Source organism: Panulirus ornatus, chromosome 18 (genome assembly GCF_036320965.1).
Source record: "Panulirus ornatus isolate Po-2019 chromosome 18, ASM3632096v1, whole genome shotgun sequence".
In the NCBI taxonomy this organism is placed as follows: Eukaryota; Metazoa; Arthropoda; class Malacostraca; order Decapoda; family Palinuridae; genus Panulirus; species Panulirus ornatus.
In genome coordinates this window covers 47,597,100-47,617,611 of record NC_092241.1, presented here as the reverse complement: position 1 = coordinate 47,617,611, position 20,512 = coordinate 47,597,100, and the positions used below count along the sequence as shown (strand labels likewise).

General features: G+C 43.1%; 1 long non-coding RNA gene across 2 annotated transcripts in view; it reads right to left on the bottom strand.

Annotated features, from left to right (window-relative positions):
- The window catches only part of LOC139754908 (uncharacterized), a 136,548-nt gene that overhangs the window by 21,529 nt on the left and 94,507 nt on the right, over positions 1–20,512 (bottom strand). Inside the window, exon 3 of one of the 2 annotated variants that reach the window (XR_011713976.1) lies at positions 17,872–18,326. The exons of the other annotated variant lie outside the window; for it this stretch is intronic. This is a non-coding gene — a long non-coding RNA (uncharacterized lncRNA). Of the gene's footprint in view, positions 1–17,871; positions 18,327–20,512 lie in introns of those variants that run through there. 2 annotated transcript variants of the gene reach the window in all.

Below are 20,512 nucleotides of genomic sequence, written 5' to 3'. Positions count from 1 at the left end.
GAGGTACTCACTGCTCACTCACCTCGCCACAAGAGAATATCATCTGCAACACACTAGAGTTTATCATGATAATACCCACCACACACCTCACCAGGTCACATTACGCGCTATATATCTCATCACCTCAGCTAATCATGAGCCACACACCTCACCCCGCCACACTGTCAGCTCTCATGACCTTCACCGCACAACAACAATTCTTTTCCACCCCAATCATTTCACCGAGCCACAATATCAGGACCTGCCACACAGCACTCTATACCAGAATCTTATTTTTCCACACACATCTTAGCTCGTCACAATGATGCTTGCTAAGGAACTTACCACCTCACAATACTACTTACTACGTTTTAGAATCCTTGTCTCTCACACACACACACACACACACACACACACACACACACTCAATCCTTTTCACTGCCTTTTTACATTGATTTTCTTATCCTTGCGATATTCATTATATAGGATGATCGTTATATGAAGGATTTCTAACACAGAGTGAAGGATATGGTGATAATCACCGTGTTCATGTTACTGCAGGGGTGAAGAAACGGCGAGTCTTAAAATTCGACAGTGGGAAATGAGTGATATATGAGAAGCAGAAATTGCGTTTCTGCACTGTTGAATTCTACCAGGCGACTCCTTAGCCACTCAGAGATGCTGCACAGATCCAGATTAAGAGAAAGAATATCTTGGGCAAAGAAAGGAACGAGTATTAGAGTCGAGGAGGAAAGAGGAGAGTGGCATTAATGGCATGAGAGTGAAGGGAGTCAGAGGTTGAAGAAAGATCCTAATACGAAAAAAAAAAAAATAGAAAAAAAGTGTAAGGAAGAAATTTTATAGCATCAGGGTAGTGAATGAATGGATGGAGGTAAATGTTGAATTTGTGAATAACGACAGTATGTCACAGTTTGAAAAGCTGCCTGCCAGTAGGGAGTGTTCAAGAGACGGGTCCCCCCCACATGTGTAGAATTCCCTCCCTCCCAGTACCGTTCAAATAGGTACTGACATACACAATCGCAGGGAATGATACACCATCACTGCCACATCTCATCTTTAGCCACATAGTAACAGGGAGAAATATCAACATGCGATAAACGAACCAAAAGATAAATATGCTCCTGTAATGCTTCCGTTTGATTATGAGGTCATTGATCAATCAAAAGGAACAGAGAGGAGATATGATTGTGGAATAGAACCGGAGAATTTTTTTCAGGGAACATGAATATGAGGAACGATGGTTTATTACCGTGATATGAATCTCTTATGGGAGGTGTTGCGCAATTTACACCGACAGGAGCAGGAATATGTGTATCTTTAGCTTCAGATACAGGAGGGAAGGTTATGATAGAAAGATGTGTCAGTACAAAATGCCAACAAAAAATGAAAGAGCTTATGAGACATATTGAGGAGGAGATGTAGGTAGCAATACTAGCCAACACTTGAAATGTACAAGAGAGTATATCAGGATAAGAGGAGGATGAGCAGAGAGACTTTGAAAATAATAATGTCGACAAGACAGGAGATAATCTAAAACTTTTTCCATAAATTCATCATGTATTCACCACTTTAAAGAGAAGCTTAATCAGGCTAATGGTTATAGAAGAAAGAGGTGTGGAGAACGAAGTAAAGGTGTGTGAGGAGCAGAACGACACGCTTAAAAGTGTTTATACAATGGAAAACATACTCCCTCACACCTGTGAGACAGAATGCGGGCGAGGTACTGGATGCACTGAAATTTCGAAAATAGACTATTAAAGAGCATTAACCCTATACAAGGCTTAATATCCTGGTAAAGTTCCTCCATATATGCTGAAGGAGCTTGCAGATAGGATTGACACGCCTCTTATGAAGTTGTCCAAGATGTCGTTGGAAGAAAATAAAAAAATGCCAGTGCAAGAGGGCAAATGTCGTGCCCGTCTTTAAGAAAGGAGACTGAGAAGTTGTGATGAAAATAGAAACCAGACTCTTTCACGAGTGTTGTCCATAGAATACTGGAACTGATAATATGAAAAACAAGTGGATGAATACATACATACCAAAGCGATAGAAAGTATCTGCCACAACCAACTCTCTAGTATACCGTAACTTTTGCATTTCACCAACAGACAACGTTGCTTGCCGTGCACCTCACCACACCACAACATTACCTGTCACACACCTCATCCTCGTACAACATTAACTAGCATGCTCCATACCAACACTGCACGACGTACACCTCACCACACCACAACATTACTTGCCAGACACCTTAGAGCACCACATCCTGCTATCACCGTACCACAATCTTACCTGTCATACACCTCACCACACTACATCAACTGTCATAAACCTCCCTCACCATACCTAAAAAATACCTGATACTCTCCCTTCACCTCAGGTATCACAGCTTACCACTCCCCTCACCTCGTCCCAGTGTCACTGTCAGAAAAGTAACCGTGCCACAGCATCACCAGCCATACACCTTAGTGTGCCACAGCAGTACCTGCTACACACTTCACTGCGCTACATCACTAGCGGTAACACACCCCACTGAATCACAGCATTACCGGCACCTCACCACACAAATTCCTCCCCCGCTAAACACTCACCACATCTCGATATCAAATGCCACACATTTTACCACGTTCCAGTATCAAAAGACATACACCTCACCATGTCTCAGTATCAACTACCACACGGCCTCTCACACGCCCACCTTCTGCTTACATCAGTCCACACACACACACACACGAGCCTCAGTATCAACCATCATCCTACCTGCCACACGCCCACCTTCTGCTTTTAACAGTTCACACACAAGCCTCAGTGAGAGATCCCAGCAAGCCATATTGATACCTCCTCGCAGCAGATCTCACTCTCCACGGTGCCATCCGTAAACAAGAGAATTTCTCATACCACACGCCACACAATAGCCACATTCCACGCTTTAATCTCCCTTTGCCATAGTGTCACCTCCTACACACGTCAGTATAGCCTCCCACACACCACAGTATTGCCTCCCACACAACACAACCACCTCCAGCACTCCGAAGTGTCACCTCCAACACACGCCACCGTATTTACCTCCCACCCGCCACAGCACGTGCCACTTCCCACACCCCGTAACTGTGCCTCCCACGTGCATCACCGTAACCTTCAGGACGACAGACATTGCCCTTGCTGTGTCAGCTTGGCTTAACGTCTTTTTTTACGCTCCTAAAGGAAATACATGTGGTATTCACATCACCCATAGAAGTGAGTGTGTGTGTGTGTGTGTGTGTGTGTGTGTGTGTGTGTGTGTGTGTGTGTGATTACTACTTATCAGTACATGCGTCCCCATCTCTTGAACCTTCAGTACTGTCGTACAACTTATCAAACCTCTGCTTTCCTACTGTTCACACTCAAGATGTCATCACTCAGTTTATGCCATTTGTCCGCCACTCTCATGATTTTAAAGCACTACTTCGTTACATCTTTTCTCACAAATTTCAAATTCAGTTTCATGTTATGGGCTCGTTTCGCCCTATCTTTGCATCATTCGAAAAACTGCTCAGTGCTGATAACATCAAAGTGGTTGAAAAGTCTTAAAGACTGCGATCAAATTATCCTATTTGTAATTATCGATTTGTGCTATATGGGGAGGGAGGTCTACAAGCTGAGCGGATGAGGAACCAAATACAGCAAGATTAGCTGATGAGGAACCAGGTACATACACCAAGAATAATGAAATTTATAAAATTAGGATGATCGTGGCTACGAAAAGTATAGACGAGGAGGGGATGAGGGGGGTGTCACTTCCTCTATACATCGAGTGAGTGAAAACAGCACAACAGGTTGACGGTCAAGATGAGACATTTGGTTTATGGCTCTTTCTCGTTGTGGTTCTGGAAGATCAGAAATTTCTTTCGTGAGTTAGCGTTCAATATTTTCCTCATCGTGTGGACAATACTCGAGACTTTATACATAGCAAGTTTCGTTGTTCTTTTGCCAAAGGTGACATATGATCTATATGCCAACTAATACCTTATTATTAGATATTTTTTCTTTGGTTCAAAGTTTCATTGCTCACGAATACTGTTTATCATTTAATGTAAATTTTCCATATATCATTTCTCGCAATTTACTTACTGAATATAAGTTTGTCCTTGAAGATTATTCTGGACTAATAATCAATTCTATTTTGCAGGACGCACCACATTTAGCCACAGAATCCAGTGCACAGTTGAGTATATGATCCACTACAGCAGCACCAGGATTTGGTAAACATCTGGACACAGGATTCATCACATTTCGCTAAATTATCCCTAATACATCTTGCCACATTACCTACCTCATATCTTTAGGACTGTGATTCACTTATATGGCGCTACATGATCCATCTCAGCTAGCCACATCTTCCACTACATACCTAGTCATGCAATCCACCATCCACCAGGCGACACGATCCAACAAACAAGTGGCCTCAAAATCCTCCACAGAGTCAACACCTCTACAAACATTAGCTATATCAGTACATCACACAATTGGCTCCATATCCACCATATTTAGCTAGTGACCTACCCCACACTTGTACATATGACCACTTTGCCCACAGCACGTCTATTGACATACGTCAGACATCTAACCACACGATTCATCATACATCTGTAACTCTTATCCACCACACTGTATAGAAAGCCAATTAAGACCTTTTTCAGACCTTACTACACATCCAACCACACACACCTGGCAAACCATATAGTCCACCACACAGACCTGGCAAACCTCATGGTCCACCACACACACCTGGAAAAACCACGTAGTCCACCACACAGACCTGGCAAACCTCACAGTTCACCACACACCTGGCAAACCACACAATCCACCACACACACGTGGCAAACCACACAATCCACCACACAGACCTGTTAAACCACATAGTCCACCACACAGACCTGGCAAACCACACAGTCCACCACACAGACCTGGCCAACCACACAGTCCACCACACAGACCTGGCAAACCACACAGTCCACCACACAGACCTGGACCACACAGTCCACCACACAGACCTGGACCACACAGTCCACCACACAGACCTGGCCAACCACACAGTCCACCACACACACCTGGCCAACCACACAGTCCACCACACAGACCTGGCCAACCACACAGTCCACCACACACACCTGGCCAACCACACAGTCCACCACACACACGTGGCAAACCACACAGTCCACCAAACAGACCTGGCAAACCACACAGTCCACCACACACACCTGGCAAACCGCATGGTCCACCACACAGACCTGGCAAACCACACAATCCACCACACACAGACCTGGCAAACCACAAAGTCCACCACACACACAACAGGCAAACCACAAAGTCCACCACACAGACTTGGCAAACCACACAGTCCACCACACAGACCTGGCAAACCACACAGTCCACCACACACACCTGGCAAACCACAAAGTCCACCACACACACCTGGCAAACCACACAGTCCACCACACACACCTGGCAAACCACACAGTCCACCACGCAGACCTGGCCAGACACTAACCATCCCTGGTCATCAGATCGACGTCGCCACATCAGCTGCTCCCAGACACCTCGCAATTGGTGTCCTGGAGGAAGGCAGCCACTCACCGTGAACCAATGAATCGACCGGAATTTGGAGGCATTAATGTACCTATTACCCTCGTTACCGACAGATCCACTGGTCCGGGTTCGATCCTCGGCGCAGGCGGACAATGCACAGCTCACCCAGCTGTTCGCTCTTCCTTCAATTAGTAGACAGATGGATGCTATCATCGCCGGCTGGGGTAAAGCACAGCAGCTGCGACAGGATCAGCCACCCAGCAGTTCGTAACTTGGTGCGAGCTGACTCAGCCCAACACAAGCTCCTACTTTACATTTCAAACTTATTCAACATGTAAATTATGACCATATGAGAGACGTGGCCTGGGTGAGAGCCGAGACTCTCTCTCTCACTCTCTCTCTCTCTCTCTCTCTCTCTCTCTATATATATATATATATATATATATATATACACACACACACACACACAGAAAATCACAACAAACACGTTTCTATATAAATGAGAGAAACACCACTAGGGAAAGGAAACACGAGAATTCTCTCTGTAACTAGCCCTCTGAAGATGTAATACATGAAAGCACTCAGGATTCTCATTTTTCCATTCCCTGGTGGTGTTTCTGCATACATACATAATATATATATATATATATATATATATATATATATATATATATATATATATATATATACATACATTAAGTATAATAGAATATATATGCACACACACGAATATAGAGCATATGAACGCGAACTTCCATATGACATACAAACCTCCAACAGCCAGGATGGAACCCGGGTCGGGAAAATGAAACACAAGTTCCCAAGTACACTTTCGTGTAATAATCACATCATCAGGGGAAATACAAGAATGAAATATAACAGTCAGTTGACATACAAAGAGGAGACGTAGCTAAGATCCCATTGGTAAACAAGCGTTGCCGGATGGTGGTGTTCGGGTTGGTGGTGTTCGGTTCCGTCATCATGTCTAAGATTCTTATTATGTGGACAGGAAAGGAAACCGTTTCCTAATTTTGCCTACGACAAAGCTATCAGGATTATACAAACCTTCACCGATTTAAATTTTAGGAACAGAAGATTCAATATTTCTCGTGGTAAATGAATTACACTTAATTGCATTAGCGTTACACGAGTCAATACAACGGTCATTATCTCTAAAATTATTAAACAAAGCATTTGATTCTAATTCTGTTCTTATACTATATTCATGTTGCTTAAGTTTAAGATTCTTGCATGTCTTTTCAACATAAATCATATTACAGTTTTTACAGGGGACTCTGGAAACACAGCCCGCAGAATTTTCTGATGTTTTCAAGATATTCTTAATAATATTGTTATTGCTGAAGGCTACATTTACATTAAAGGATTTAAGCAACCTGGGAAGTAATGTAAAATTAGCATTAAGATAGAAAACTTAAAGATTCTTTGTTTTATGCATATACTAGATCGCGCACACCACTGTGACTTCTTGCAATATATACACTCAGATGTCCTGGTTCCGAGTGAAACAAAGCTCAAGGGTAAAAGAAGTAGTGGAGGTACGAGTTCATCCGTGTGAACCATTTGACGTCAGCAACATCTATAAATGGAGGAAGGATGGGTTCTGACGAGTTCTTATGATGTCCGCACTGACACCATGAATAGGTTTGTATGTATGGACCGTCTGACATCAGCATCAGTGGATAGATAGGTTTCAGTTTGTCATTAGGATAACTCTAACAGCATGAATAGATTCACTTCTACCTTCCACCTGAGGTCCGCACTGTCACCAGGTGATGGGTGGATGGGTTCACGCGAGCACGTGGCAGCCGTAAATATCAACAAACATCTCGATTCACAGTCTGGTTGACACAGGATTCTAAATTTGATACAAACATTTTGACATTTTCCAGTGGAGGGCGAAGCGTATGTTTGAGTGGTATTTTATGTTTACGATATGAAAACAAAGTGCTCCCCCCTCACACACACACACACACACACACACACACACACACACACTCGAATATGCATGCAGTTGACGCAAAGGTCGTGAAGGAAGTAAATAGAGAGGATGATTGCATCAACTCACAAGTGGACCTAAGAAGACTCCATGGTAGTTGCTATGACACATGGTGGATGACATCCACCCAAGTTAATGTCAAGGAACGAGGATGGGACACAGCGCACAGCGGGAGAAGGCCTCTATATCAACATCATCTTGCAAGCAATAAGCTTAAGGAATCCGTGTATGAGAAGGACTTTATAGTTGATATCGTCCGTCATCAGTCACTATAGTGCCACACAGCTGTCTGCTCGAAGATATTAGGGTATCATTCAAGAAAATATGGAAAGAAATATATACGAGTGGACGGGCCATTCTTCGTCTGTTTCTTGGCGCTACCTCGCAAACGCGGGAAACGGTGATCAACTATGATAATAATAATTATATTCAGCAAGCTGCTCACATCCTACATCAGGCCAAAGTTAAGATATTTTTCTCTAGTTTGGTAACCGCACCTGAAGGAGCACAATGAGCTAAGAGAGAAGGTCCAGAGGAGGACAACGAAGACGGTCCAGAAATATATGAAAGAGCCGAGTTACAGGTGAAGTCAAGAGAGAAGAGTGAGGGGTGACCTGATCAAGATTTTCATGTTTTACACAAAACTGATGACGTAGATAGTGAAGAGTGTTATGAAAGATGTAGGATTCGAACGACCACAGGACACGATATGATAAACGAGAAACTTGCTAAAAAGAAACAATGTAAACGATGCTTTTAAACGCTCTCAAAGTGCTTCCGAATTATTTTCTTCTTTTAGCCGATTTCTTATTCTTATTTGTTTCATTCTTATGTATACCCTGAAGATCTATGTGGTTAGACCCAAATCTTATATATTTGTTTTAAAAGGCGTCATCGAAGTACTCTTACTTATTCCATAACTTTTTTGCCCAAATCTATCTATTTTAAATTCCACCGGAGTCGCCTCTTTTCCTTCGTAAATCGTGTATGTATCATTTTGCATCTCCGTCTGATCGGCTTCTGATAGTCATTTTTGCTTGCTCTGGTATCATCAGCAAAGCTACATACTCCCGCTTTCTTACACTCCTCTGTCACTGTGTCTGTCTTCGGTATTGTGAAGAGAACCGAAGCCATCACCCTTCCTTTGTGACCCCCCCCCCCCAGGGATTGGCATTTCTATTAGACACAACTCCGTTTGTCACTACGTTGAACATTCTGTTCGTTTAAAGCTCTTTCATGAGAGAGAGAGAGAGAGAGAGAGAGAGAGAGAGAGAGAGAGAGAGAGAGAGAGAGAGAGAGAGAGAGAGAAACTTTGTGTCTATTCATACATCCCCCTTTTTCCTACATTCATACATTGCTTGTCTAATTATCTATTCATAAGTTCAACCGATAATGAAGGGAAATATGATAGTGTATTTATTTATCACTATTTACCTCATATTCAGATACCAGACAAATATGAAAAACTATCGTAGGCAGTAAGACCTTTGGGTATTTTAAACCAATGTTCAAACGAGAAAGTTTTTATGCTTGTCTTTTACACAGGTAAGGTCATTGATGCAAAATGACAATTTCTACCCACAGTGATGTACTGCCCTCACCTTACCACACATATTGATCTGAACAAACTCTTCTCCCACACGTAACAGTACTCTACACCTCTCTACTACACTCCTCTCACACCCACAGTGTCCACCAAAGATCCATTCCACCCACAGTAATACAACATATATCTCCCATTATGCTCACACGTTTTGCATCCGTCGCCAACCATTCGCTTTTTCTCCTATGCATCAGTGATCCACTTCACAGTTCTCCCATGCATGGTGATGTCCCATGCACCTCCTCCACACATGTTGATCCACCTCGTATCTCTCCCATGCACAATGTCGTTCCATCCACAGTGCATCTCTTCCACACATACGAGTCTACCATCCATCCTTATTATCCACATCACTGCACCACACCTCTCTCCCACAAACCGCGATTCGCCACACACACTTTAGACATACCATCACCACCGCATACTGTATTCACGGACTGTGGTGCAAACTTTACCATCCCACGGGGATAGCAAACGCCTGATCGCATAATCCACTCATAATTTAGCCAGATTATCCACTAAACACACACACACACACACACAATCCTCGTCCAAACCTCGCTAGGGTTGGGCTCTCTCACAAAGATCTCCTCCTTGCCTAGCGTCCACTGACAGACGTCCCTCACCACAACCACCTTGTGCCAACCAGCCAGCACTCGCACAGACACATACAAGACTAGTCTTACACCTACTACCATGAATGTTATGAAGTCTATGACTAAGTGCACAGGCAGACAAGCAAATAGTTTAGTTTTCCCATAGTTATGCGTACGTCAGCTACTATATTACTGTAACGTAATCCATGTGAAAATATTCATCACTTAATGCTCACCATTGAATACATAATGTTGACACAGTGTTACTGCATTTCAACCCTTATGTAACATGACAATGTTCAACTAATCACCATTAAATGTATAATGTATAAACCGTCAAATCTGCTCTGGAAAAGGTCCTGCACTATATATTCATTTATTTCATTATACTTTGTCGCTGTCTCCCGCGTTAGCGAAGTAGCGCAAGGAAACAGACGAAAGAATGGTCCAACCCACCCACATACACATGTATATACATACACGTCCACACGCGCACATATACATGCCTACATATCTCAACGTATACATATATATACAAACACAGACATATACATATATACACAATTCATACTGTCTGCCCTTATTCATTCCTGTCGCCAACCCGCCACACATGAAATAACCTCCTCGGCCCGCATATATATATATATATATATATATATATATATATATATATAATCCCTGGGGATAGGGGAGAAAGAATACTTCCCACGTATTCCCTGCATGTCGTAGAAGGCGACTAAAAGGGAAGGGAGCGTGGGGCTGGAAATCCTCCCCTCTCGGTTTTTTTTAATTTTCCAAAAGAAGGGACTGAGAATTGGGCCAGGTGAGGGTATTCCTTCAAAGGCCCAGTCCTCTGTTCTTAACGCTAACGCTACCTCGCTAATGCGGGAAATGGCGAATAGTTTGAAAGAAAAAAAAGATATTCCTATGAGTCCACGGGGAAAATGAAACACGAAAAGTTCCCAAGTGCAATTTCGTGTCGTCTCCCCTGATGTGATTATTACACGAAAGTGCACTTGGGAGCTTTTCGTGTTTCATTTTCCCCGTGGACTCATAGGAATATCTTGCATCACGCGCTAAATTGTGATCCTTTCCAATATATATATATATATATATATATATATATATATATATATATATATACCCTCACTCATGTGCTTACCCAAAGCGGAGAAATATCCAGCCCTATCTTGACGTCAAGCTGTTCTGTGACTAATTCACTAGATATCATTATGATCCCCCTCAGTTGTGTAATTTCTCAGCTGCATGTTGTCAGCCGAATGGTTGCCAGAATTCAATAAAACATTCTATATTTATTTATCTTAATTATTTAACCAGTGTAAAGTTTCCCTCTCCCGTACAGTACAAATGAATTAATTACATACACACAATGAATTATTACAAATACACACATGAGTACAGAACTCCCTCCCCTTTATGTACAAATAAGTAATCACACACATACACACACACACACCTCTATACAGTACAGAAAGGTATTTTCACACTCACACACTCACACACACTTAAAGGATACCCATGCAGTAAATACTGTGAGTGACTGACACAGCAAGAGTGAACAAATATACTAAAGAATTAGTTTACAGAAAAGTGTAACAGAGTAAAGACAGACAATACAACACGCACAACCATGTGGCAACACAAACAGCCAAGTATTCAAACATTCTCTGGGTATATCGTATTTGGATGCATACTACATAGTGTTAAATTCCATTTGGCGGGATCAAATTAAGATCTTTAGAAATGGAATCATTTATAGGGGGGAGCAGCAGGACCAGGCCAGTTCAACTAGGTCCACAACACGAAGGAAACGCGAGGGAGAGACCAAACATGACACATCAGTGGTCAGTAATTTAGCAAGGCTGTTTGAAATGATCAAGACACTGGATTAGAAGCAATACTGTTAGAGGCAGAGGTTCAGAAGACCAAGTCAAAGACCATGATCATGGTTAGAGGTGGAAGTACAGAAGACCAAGTCACAGACCATGATTATGGTCAGAGGCAAAGGTACAGAAGATCATGTCAAAGATCATGATCTTGGTTAGAGGAAGACCAAGTCAAAAACCATGATCATGGTTAGAGATGAAGATACAGAAGACCAAGTCAAAGACCATGATCATGGTTAGAGGTGGAAGTACAGAAGACAAGGTCAAAGACCATGAAAGATGTCACGAGGTGAGAGAGAGAGAGAGAGAGAGAGAGAGAGAGAGAGAGAGAGAGAGAGAGAGAGAGAGAGAGAGAGAGCTCAGAAATGGCCTTGGATATGAAAAAAAAAAAAAAATTCATGCCTTACACGGCTCGCCACATCTCGCCACACGATCCACCACACAGTCTAACATATGATTCAATCCCATACCTGGCGACGAACCATCACACCTGACCACATGATCCATCACACACACTTAGCAAAATATCACAGATAGATAAAAGACTCGTTGGTATAATAAGATATAAAGATATATAACACCAAAGAGAACTGTCATCAATACTGCTGATAATTAAACAAATCTCAAACCTATACAAACTAGGGTAACCAAGTCGCCCATACAAAAGACAAATACATATGAAACGTCAAATTTAGATAAAGATGAAAACAAAACAGTCCGCCCTCACAATACTTGGCAAATAAAACACGTAAAAATAAATCATGAATCAGCAAACAAGGGTCATTTATCATTTACACTTAAAAGAGACAGACAATGGCGGGAAGTGTGTTGTGAATAGGGCGTATGATGGGACGAGAGGGAGGATATAGGTGCAATACACACCATAGTGTGTAGTGACAGTGACGTGGGCAAACACGAAGGGACGCAAGGCCAATACTCCCATATACTCAGTTGGATCCCAGTCCTACACTTCCATACACTCAGTTGGACCCCAGCCCCACACTTTCATATACCAGTTGGATGGGCCCCATCCCTACACTTCCATGTACTTGGATGGAGGACCCCCAATGCCACACCTCATGTACTCGAGTACCGTAAACAATGGTACCGTAACTACTTGATGACGGCGACTCAAAAATAGAAATGGATTAAATATATCTGATGTCTTGTAAACTCGTCTCAAGAAAATCTCATACATAATGAGTTGCAGAGGTAGATTTTGGGTCGCCAGTTAATGAGGAGCCAGGTTAAGAATCCTTCAGACTAAAAAAGAAAAAAGGAAATCTACATGACTGATTAGTCGTAGTCTGCTGAAGGATCCTGGGCTCATTTTCTTGAGTGATGGAGTGACGTAGCCAATCTTCCTCCTAAGATGAATGACGTTAGTGAGGCGGGAGAGGTTCAGGATACGAGTGAATGGGAGGGATAATTCATAGGCCACCTCCCTATAGCTGAACGTAGCAAGAGGATCACCAGGAGCTGAGGATTTCCATGTCCTCACTTGGAGCAGCCAGTCACGTATGGGCAACACGATCCAACTGTGGTGGTGGTGGTGGCAGGTTGTGTAGGCTGGAGTGAGAGCCGTCTTCTGGTACAGTCTGACAAAAATGATGTAAAAACAGATTATTATTTTGATTTCCTGCATCATTTGCGGATATGCCGCTTAGAAATGTCCTTCACTTCTTGCTTTTATTTTGATATTTTCCCAATGATGTTTGAAACGTTCCATTCCATAACAATTATTTGCCTGACTTACGCCATTCACTGCCACTTAGTAGTTTTTTTTTGGATATGAGAGCACTGGAAGCACCCGGGTAGGGTATGATCACCACAGTGGGTCATGAAGAGTCACCAGGGTTGGCATGAGAAGTCACACGGTTGGTCATGAAGGATCCATTACAATTGGCTACGAGGTCTGTCATGATGGATACTCACCTATGGGTCCTAATGGGAGTCAACGTGGTTGGTCATGAGGGCTCACCAAGGTTGGTCATGAGGGTGTCACCCAGGCTGGTAATGGAAGGGTCACCAGAGCTGATCATAAGGGGGTTACAAAGGCTGGGCATGTGGGGGTCACCAGAGTTGGTCATGAGGGATCACTACGGTTAGGTTACTTAGGATAGTCAAATGGGGTTAACCAGATCGGGTCATTAGAGGTTATCAGAGGTCATCAGAGCTGGTCATGAGGGCACGTCAGGGCTGGCCACTGGCATGCAATATCATTAACCTTGCAGAGAGGCAGTGATCAATGAATTCACTTTGATGAATGCATAAAACTTAGTGTATGTCTGAATACCATCACACACTTCCACTATGTGCAAGTCTCGTGTTATGTGGTGCAGAGTATAACACTGTACGTAACGGCTGTGGACGCCGACCCAACCCTAGGCCACACTATGGTAGTGGTGAGGACAGGGGCCAACTATGTAGATTATCATACATGATCTCGTCTCGTAGTCTGTTTCCATGAGTGCGAAAGTCAAGCGCTCTGCCCGAGTTGTAAGTGCCTTCATGTCTCGGGTAAATTTATCTCGTTAAGGTCACTCCACATCACAGATTTACAAAGGTTTGGGGGGGGGGGGGGGGATGACCGCGTCAAACGGCTCTGCTCTGGCGTCAGATCCAGGTGGATAATGCACAGTGCTGTAGATAATGCAAGGGGGATGCCTTCGGATAAATCTTTACGGGCGACATCTCGACCACGTCAGCTCCGTGAGACTGCATGTAAGTGATGGTAGACCCCACACCTCCACCACGGCGCACTGTCTCAATGCTCGGGAGAGAATTAAGGGCCTTTGGAATACTCGTCCTCATCAACTCGCCACACCTCAGATATTCTAGTCACCTCAGCTGGTGTTTGCGTCAAAGTCCTGGAGATCGTCATCTTCGTAATGTATTGTACGGATACGAATTTCACATCGGTCACGGTTCGTTCTCTGACGTCTCATATGTATGTCTGTTCTGCATGGTTTTGACACTTTGACAGTAATTCTTTCATAGGCTGTCTTAGCATATCCGAAGTTCCTCACATGCAATACCTGCATCAGGTGGCAGGAGGTATTTCCGTTGTGTGGCACGGGCTATGCAGATGTGAACTAATGCACTAAACTCGGGGCTCAAGTTGATTGCCCCTTCACACCGTCGATGTTTGTCTTCTTGATCGTCTCGCCAAGTTTGCTCCATTTTCCATCAAGGTAGAGGAGGACCTTCAAGCCACAGTTGAGATCGTACGATACATATGCTTGACTTGGTCCAAGAAATGAAAAATATAGAGGCAACGTAACTCTACCTGCCACCGCCCTGTGCCACATGCATAATCATACGGTTCATCACACAACCCGGTCATACGATCCTAACACACTTGGCCACGCGATACACCCACTGTACACTCGCGTAAATGATGCATCATATATCGCCACATGAACCCTCCCCCCACCAAACCCCAAGCCATCACGTGAGCCAGTCCTATTGATCCAACATACACTTTGCCATATAGACATGGCTCATCATAACTTTGTCTCCACCACCATCGCAACATACCAGGTAATATGATCCACCACAAATTCGGGCCATATGATGATATGCCCCGCAACTGAACATATGATGCACCCCACGGATGAGCATATGATGTAACCCACAGCTGACATTATGGTCCACAGATACAGCACACATTTGGCCACGACCAAGTCCACCCGGCTTAGATTCGATCACACACGTTACCACAATCTACCACACACACGCGCACACACCTGGCAATCCACCACAAGCACCTGGACACGATCCACCACACAGACCTGGCCAGACACCAGCCAACCCTAGCCAGCGGATCACCGTCGCCACATCAGCTGTTCCCGGAGCCTGGCAGCTGGCACGCACGCATCCTCCGTGTCCTGGTGGAAGCAACATGCCGGGGAAGGACGACTCGTCCAGGGATGTAGCGACGTAAATCTGTCCTTCTTACAAGCAAATCTCGACCATGTGGGAGGCCTCGGCCAAGAGCTGACGCCCGCCCGCCCGCCCGCCCCCCCTCCATATTACCACTGTGGATCTGTTGATGTAACGTGCACCAGCTCTGTCTCGGTAGCCATAAAATCTACATATATATATTTTTTCCTCCAAAAGTTCGTAAGGGAAATTCTAACTTTTTTTGCGGGTGGATGAGCCTAACTTGGGCTTCTTGTTATAACTAAGGGAAGGCGAGGAAAGGATCAAGATTCTCAGAGAGGGAGGAAGTTTTTAGGCATACTTTTCTTTTTTTATTTTTAATCTGTGTACTTTTCCCCTGGTTGAGGAGAGATTCAAAAGTTCTCGGGTATAGTCTTGAGGGGGAAATCCGTACATAAAATAGCGCGAACGAAGGCGTTCTTTCTACACACACTTTTCTCGCAGCTAGAGAATACTCGTTCACACCGTGATTGTCATGCAAATGGTTCACACCGTGATACGTCATGCAAATGGTTCATACCGTGATTGTCATGCAAATGGTTCATACCGTGATACGTCATGCAAATGGTTCATACCGTGATACGTCATGCAAATGGTTCATACCGTGATACGTCATGCAAATGGTTCATACCGTGATACGTCATGCAAATGGTTCATACCGAGATATGTCATGCAAATGGTTCATACCGTGATACGTCATGCAAATGGTTCATACCGTGATACGTCATGCAAATGGTTCATACCGAGATATGTCATGCAAATGGTTCATACCGAGATACGTCATGCAAATGGTTCATACCGAGATATGTCATGCAAATGGTTCATACCGTGATACGTCATGCAAATGGTTCATACCGTGATACGTCATGCAAATGGTTCATACCGTGATACGTCATGCAAATGGTTCATACTGCGACCGTCATGCAAATGTAAACGCCAAATATCTACGGCCTCTCGCCCCTCACCTCTTGAAAGACGAAGGCACGAACGCCCAAGCTGAGCATTCAGTTAGACCAGCACAGAAAAATGCACCACACTAATGCACTTGCTGGCAAAAATATACGTTTTCTCTTTGATTCCAGTCATATATAATTTTTTTTTCTTTAACTTCGTAACATTTTCTTTTGATAATATGTTGATTTCTCATTTTTCTTTGGAAGAAACTTTTTGTGAGACGAGGTTGGAGGAGCGGGTCCATTCGGGCTCATCGCCTTCCCTGCTCGACCCCACAGACGTCATAAGTTAACCACATGAAATGATGTTAGTGTATGGAAGTTACTGTTGCTTTGGAATATGATAATACGAATCTCATTCTCTCTATACACACACACACACACACACACAGAAACACACACACATAACCATAACGAAAGATCTTTTTTTCGCCTCATTATTTCACACACACACACCAGTTCTACCCAAAAGGGTACCTGATAGTTTCGAGGGAATAACAAGGCAAAAGGACATGGAGGACTGTTCCTCTTAGTAAATCATATAATCTTAAGTTTCGAGAGATAGCGGAGGATGACCCATACAGACGATGCAGGATGGGAAGAATAACTGTTGAGAAGAAGTGGACATCCATTGTGTAGCGGTTGAAGTCGCTGATTGTGACGTATTTACGGGTTGTCCAGAGTCGAGCGTGTAAGTTCGAATCCTGGTTGCGGCAGTCGGTCCACAGTCAACCCAGCTGTTCATCCTCCCTTAGGGGTAGGTTGATAAGGTGGGTACCAGGCTTAGGCTAGGGTGTATATATATATATATATATATATATATATATATATATATATATATATATATATATATATATATATTTTTTTTTTTTTTTTTCAAACTATTCGCCATTTCCCGCATCAGCAAGGTAGCGTTGAGAACAGAGGACTGGGCCTCTGAGGGAACATCCTCATCTGGCCCCCTTCTCTGTTCCTTTTTTTGGAAAATTAAAAAAAAAAAAAACAAAGAGGGGAGGATTTCCAGCCCCCCGCTCCCTCCCCTTTTAGTCGCCTTCTACGACACGCAGGGAATACGTGGGAAGTATTCTTTCTCCCCTATCCCCAGGGATTAATATATATATATATATATATATATATATATATATATATATATATATATATATATATATATATATATATATTAATGAGACCGGTTTGATCAGGGCATTCAGTTACCAATGACGTCTCAACCAACATGAAAAAAAGTACATTTTTTTTCTCATAGTAAATTACTCTCCAAAGACCTCCAAAGATCTAGAACAAAAGTAGAATGATGACAATAAAGGTATGATCACAAAGGTACAGCCACTTCTACTTCCGACCAGGACAGTCATCTCTGTTTAATCCTCCCTTTCCGTGAGGTGTGAACCCAGGGAGTTTCGACTCGCTTCTTCGAAGCTTTCATTTCAAGACTGCTTCCAATTTTTAATACCCCGGAGATTTTTTTTTACCATGCCGGGGTCGTTACAGGAATCCACAACGTCTAACTATATGTGGTGTTAACCTCGTTTTCGATGAACTAACAGCAAGTAACAGCGTTGTCACTCCTTCCTCTCCGTGGCATGTGAACTTGAGAGTATCAACGCGGGAGTTCGAAGCCAAACGTGGGTAAAAAGAAGCGTTCTATGAGCTCAGGCAGCGTGACCTTACCATTAATCCTGTGACGCCAGTGATCCATTGACACTGGTGTGGTGTCACCTTGACCCAAGTAAGAAATAATAAACATTCATAAAATAGAAGTGGTTTGTATTAAATATCAGTGATCAATGACAATACTCAATAATGATTTAACTGCCAGAACTTCCGTGGAAGGGTGAGGAAGGTGGTGGTAGGGAGGAAAACATGGCGTGAGGGTAAAGTGAAGCATGATATGTGTGTGGGGCCGCCTCTGCTGGTCCTAGCTTGAAGCAGCGGAATGAAGACGTTGGTCAATAGAGAAAAAAGTATCATTGATGATGAGGTGATATAGTAACCTTCGTGCTGGATGACACTTTCTGATAGCACTTCGCTAGTTTCTTTCCATTCGCTACCCTGTACACCAACCCAGTATTCTACAATGTGGCTCAATTGTTCACATGCAATAGAAGAAATGCTTATTTCAACAAAATTCCTTCTATAAGCTGGTCCTATTAAAAAGACTTATTCTAACGTGCATATATCGTTTATTCATAAGGATACTTATCTAATATATAATCCATATAAGAGAGAATGATAATTTTCTGAAGTTTTATGTTAATAATCCTATAGTACATATGACTGCTTCCTGTATGAATAAGTGTTTATACGTGATTATGAATTTCATATGTAAGTTATATTCATTATGGTTTCTTGTATTGCTGAAACATACCAATAGGATTCAATATGTAAGAAACATAGCATAGTGTAAGACGTCAGGAAAAATGCAGACAATGGTAGGCTATTTCATGGAGTGTGGCGTGTGTGTGTAGGGAGTCTGGCGTAAGTGAGGCGTCTGTGTGGTGGGAGTGAGGGTCTGTGGTGGTCACTGTAGGAGTGGTCACATTTGAGGTGGGAGTCATCACGAGTGATCCATACAATGATCAAGCTTGGCATTGGTCAATAAGACTACAAACAACTCTTTGTATCACTTTGCCTTGGAGAGATGCATTGAAATAACCTAGTGAATATACCCAGCGCCATCGTACTCATACTATCAACAACATGAATAATGATTAATGGCGAAAATGACACAATGTTCATTACCCGGCCACGCCGACATTTTGTTATTCATGCGTACTTTACCGATTAATTAAATTTGCCTTACGCAATTCTAATCTAACATCCCTCATTAAACTTGTATATCATTAAAATCATCAGACGAGCGTTTATAAATTACGTTTCGTAACACGTAACGGCAGGCAATTCTCATGCCCTAAGTGTTGCCGGAAGCTCGCAAGGCCTACAGGTTGTATATGTGTACATAACACAGTAGCCAGGATACACCAAGTTGTTATCTACATTCCCATGATACATATTGTTTACACACCATAACATATCGGTGCATCTGTGTGGTGCTGACCGCACCCCACTTCTCCTGACATGACACCAGCTCACTATGAACACCGCCACCCTGTAGCTAAAACACCATACTTTTGTTACAGTCTGTAAACTGTGAAACATTACATGGAACACTTCACGTGCGGCAAAATGATATTCCTTTTTCATATTCATTATACTTAAAGAATGTTTGACAGATCCCTGAGTAATTCTAATGAGAACAGAATAGTTAAGAAACTATTCAAATGCATCTTTACCTGCTACATAGGTTGGTGGCAGGAGCTGTCCCTTACGACATTTACTTCTGTGGATGGAAGGGAAGGACATGACCTACGAGTATATATGTGTAAGTGTGTAAATTAAAGGAAAAGGGGTGGGGGGATTGCTTCATCTGTTTATCATGGTACAATTCAGACCTCCAACACGAGCAGCGAATAACGCTCTAATTTGCAATGAGCATCACTCAGTATTTTTGCATAGATTTACACATTTCAATATTTGCTTCTTAAAACACTGCGTTATATGAAGGTGTCACCTACCAGCGTACACACCTCTCACTCTTCTCGACCCTTCCTTCCCCCGCTACCCCCTCAGACGCCAGCCACAGCCGTCTCCCTCACCCAAGGTCGCTAAATGAAAGCTTCGAAGTAGCGAGGTGATGCACCCAGAGTTTCACACCTCACTAATAGAGGATAGACAACGCTAATTGTCCCAGTTAGAGGTAGAGGCGACTGTACATGAAGTAGCGAGACAATCATTTCACAGAGATGGTACAATATGTACTGATTATGGGGATATCAGTTATGAGAAGATAGACTGAGGATCTTATTTACTCACACCGTGTCAGCGGGAGGGGTTATGTAGACGAA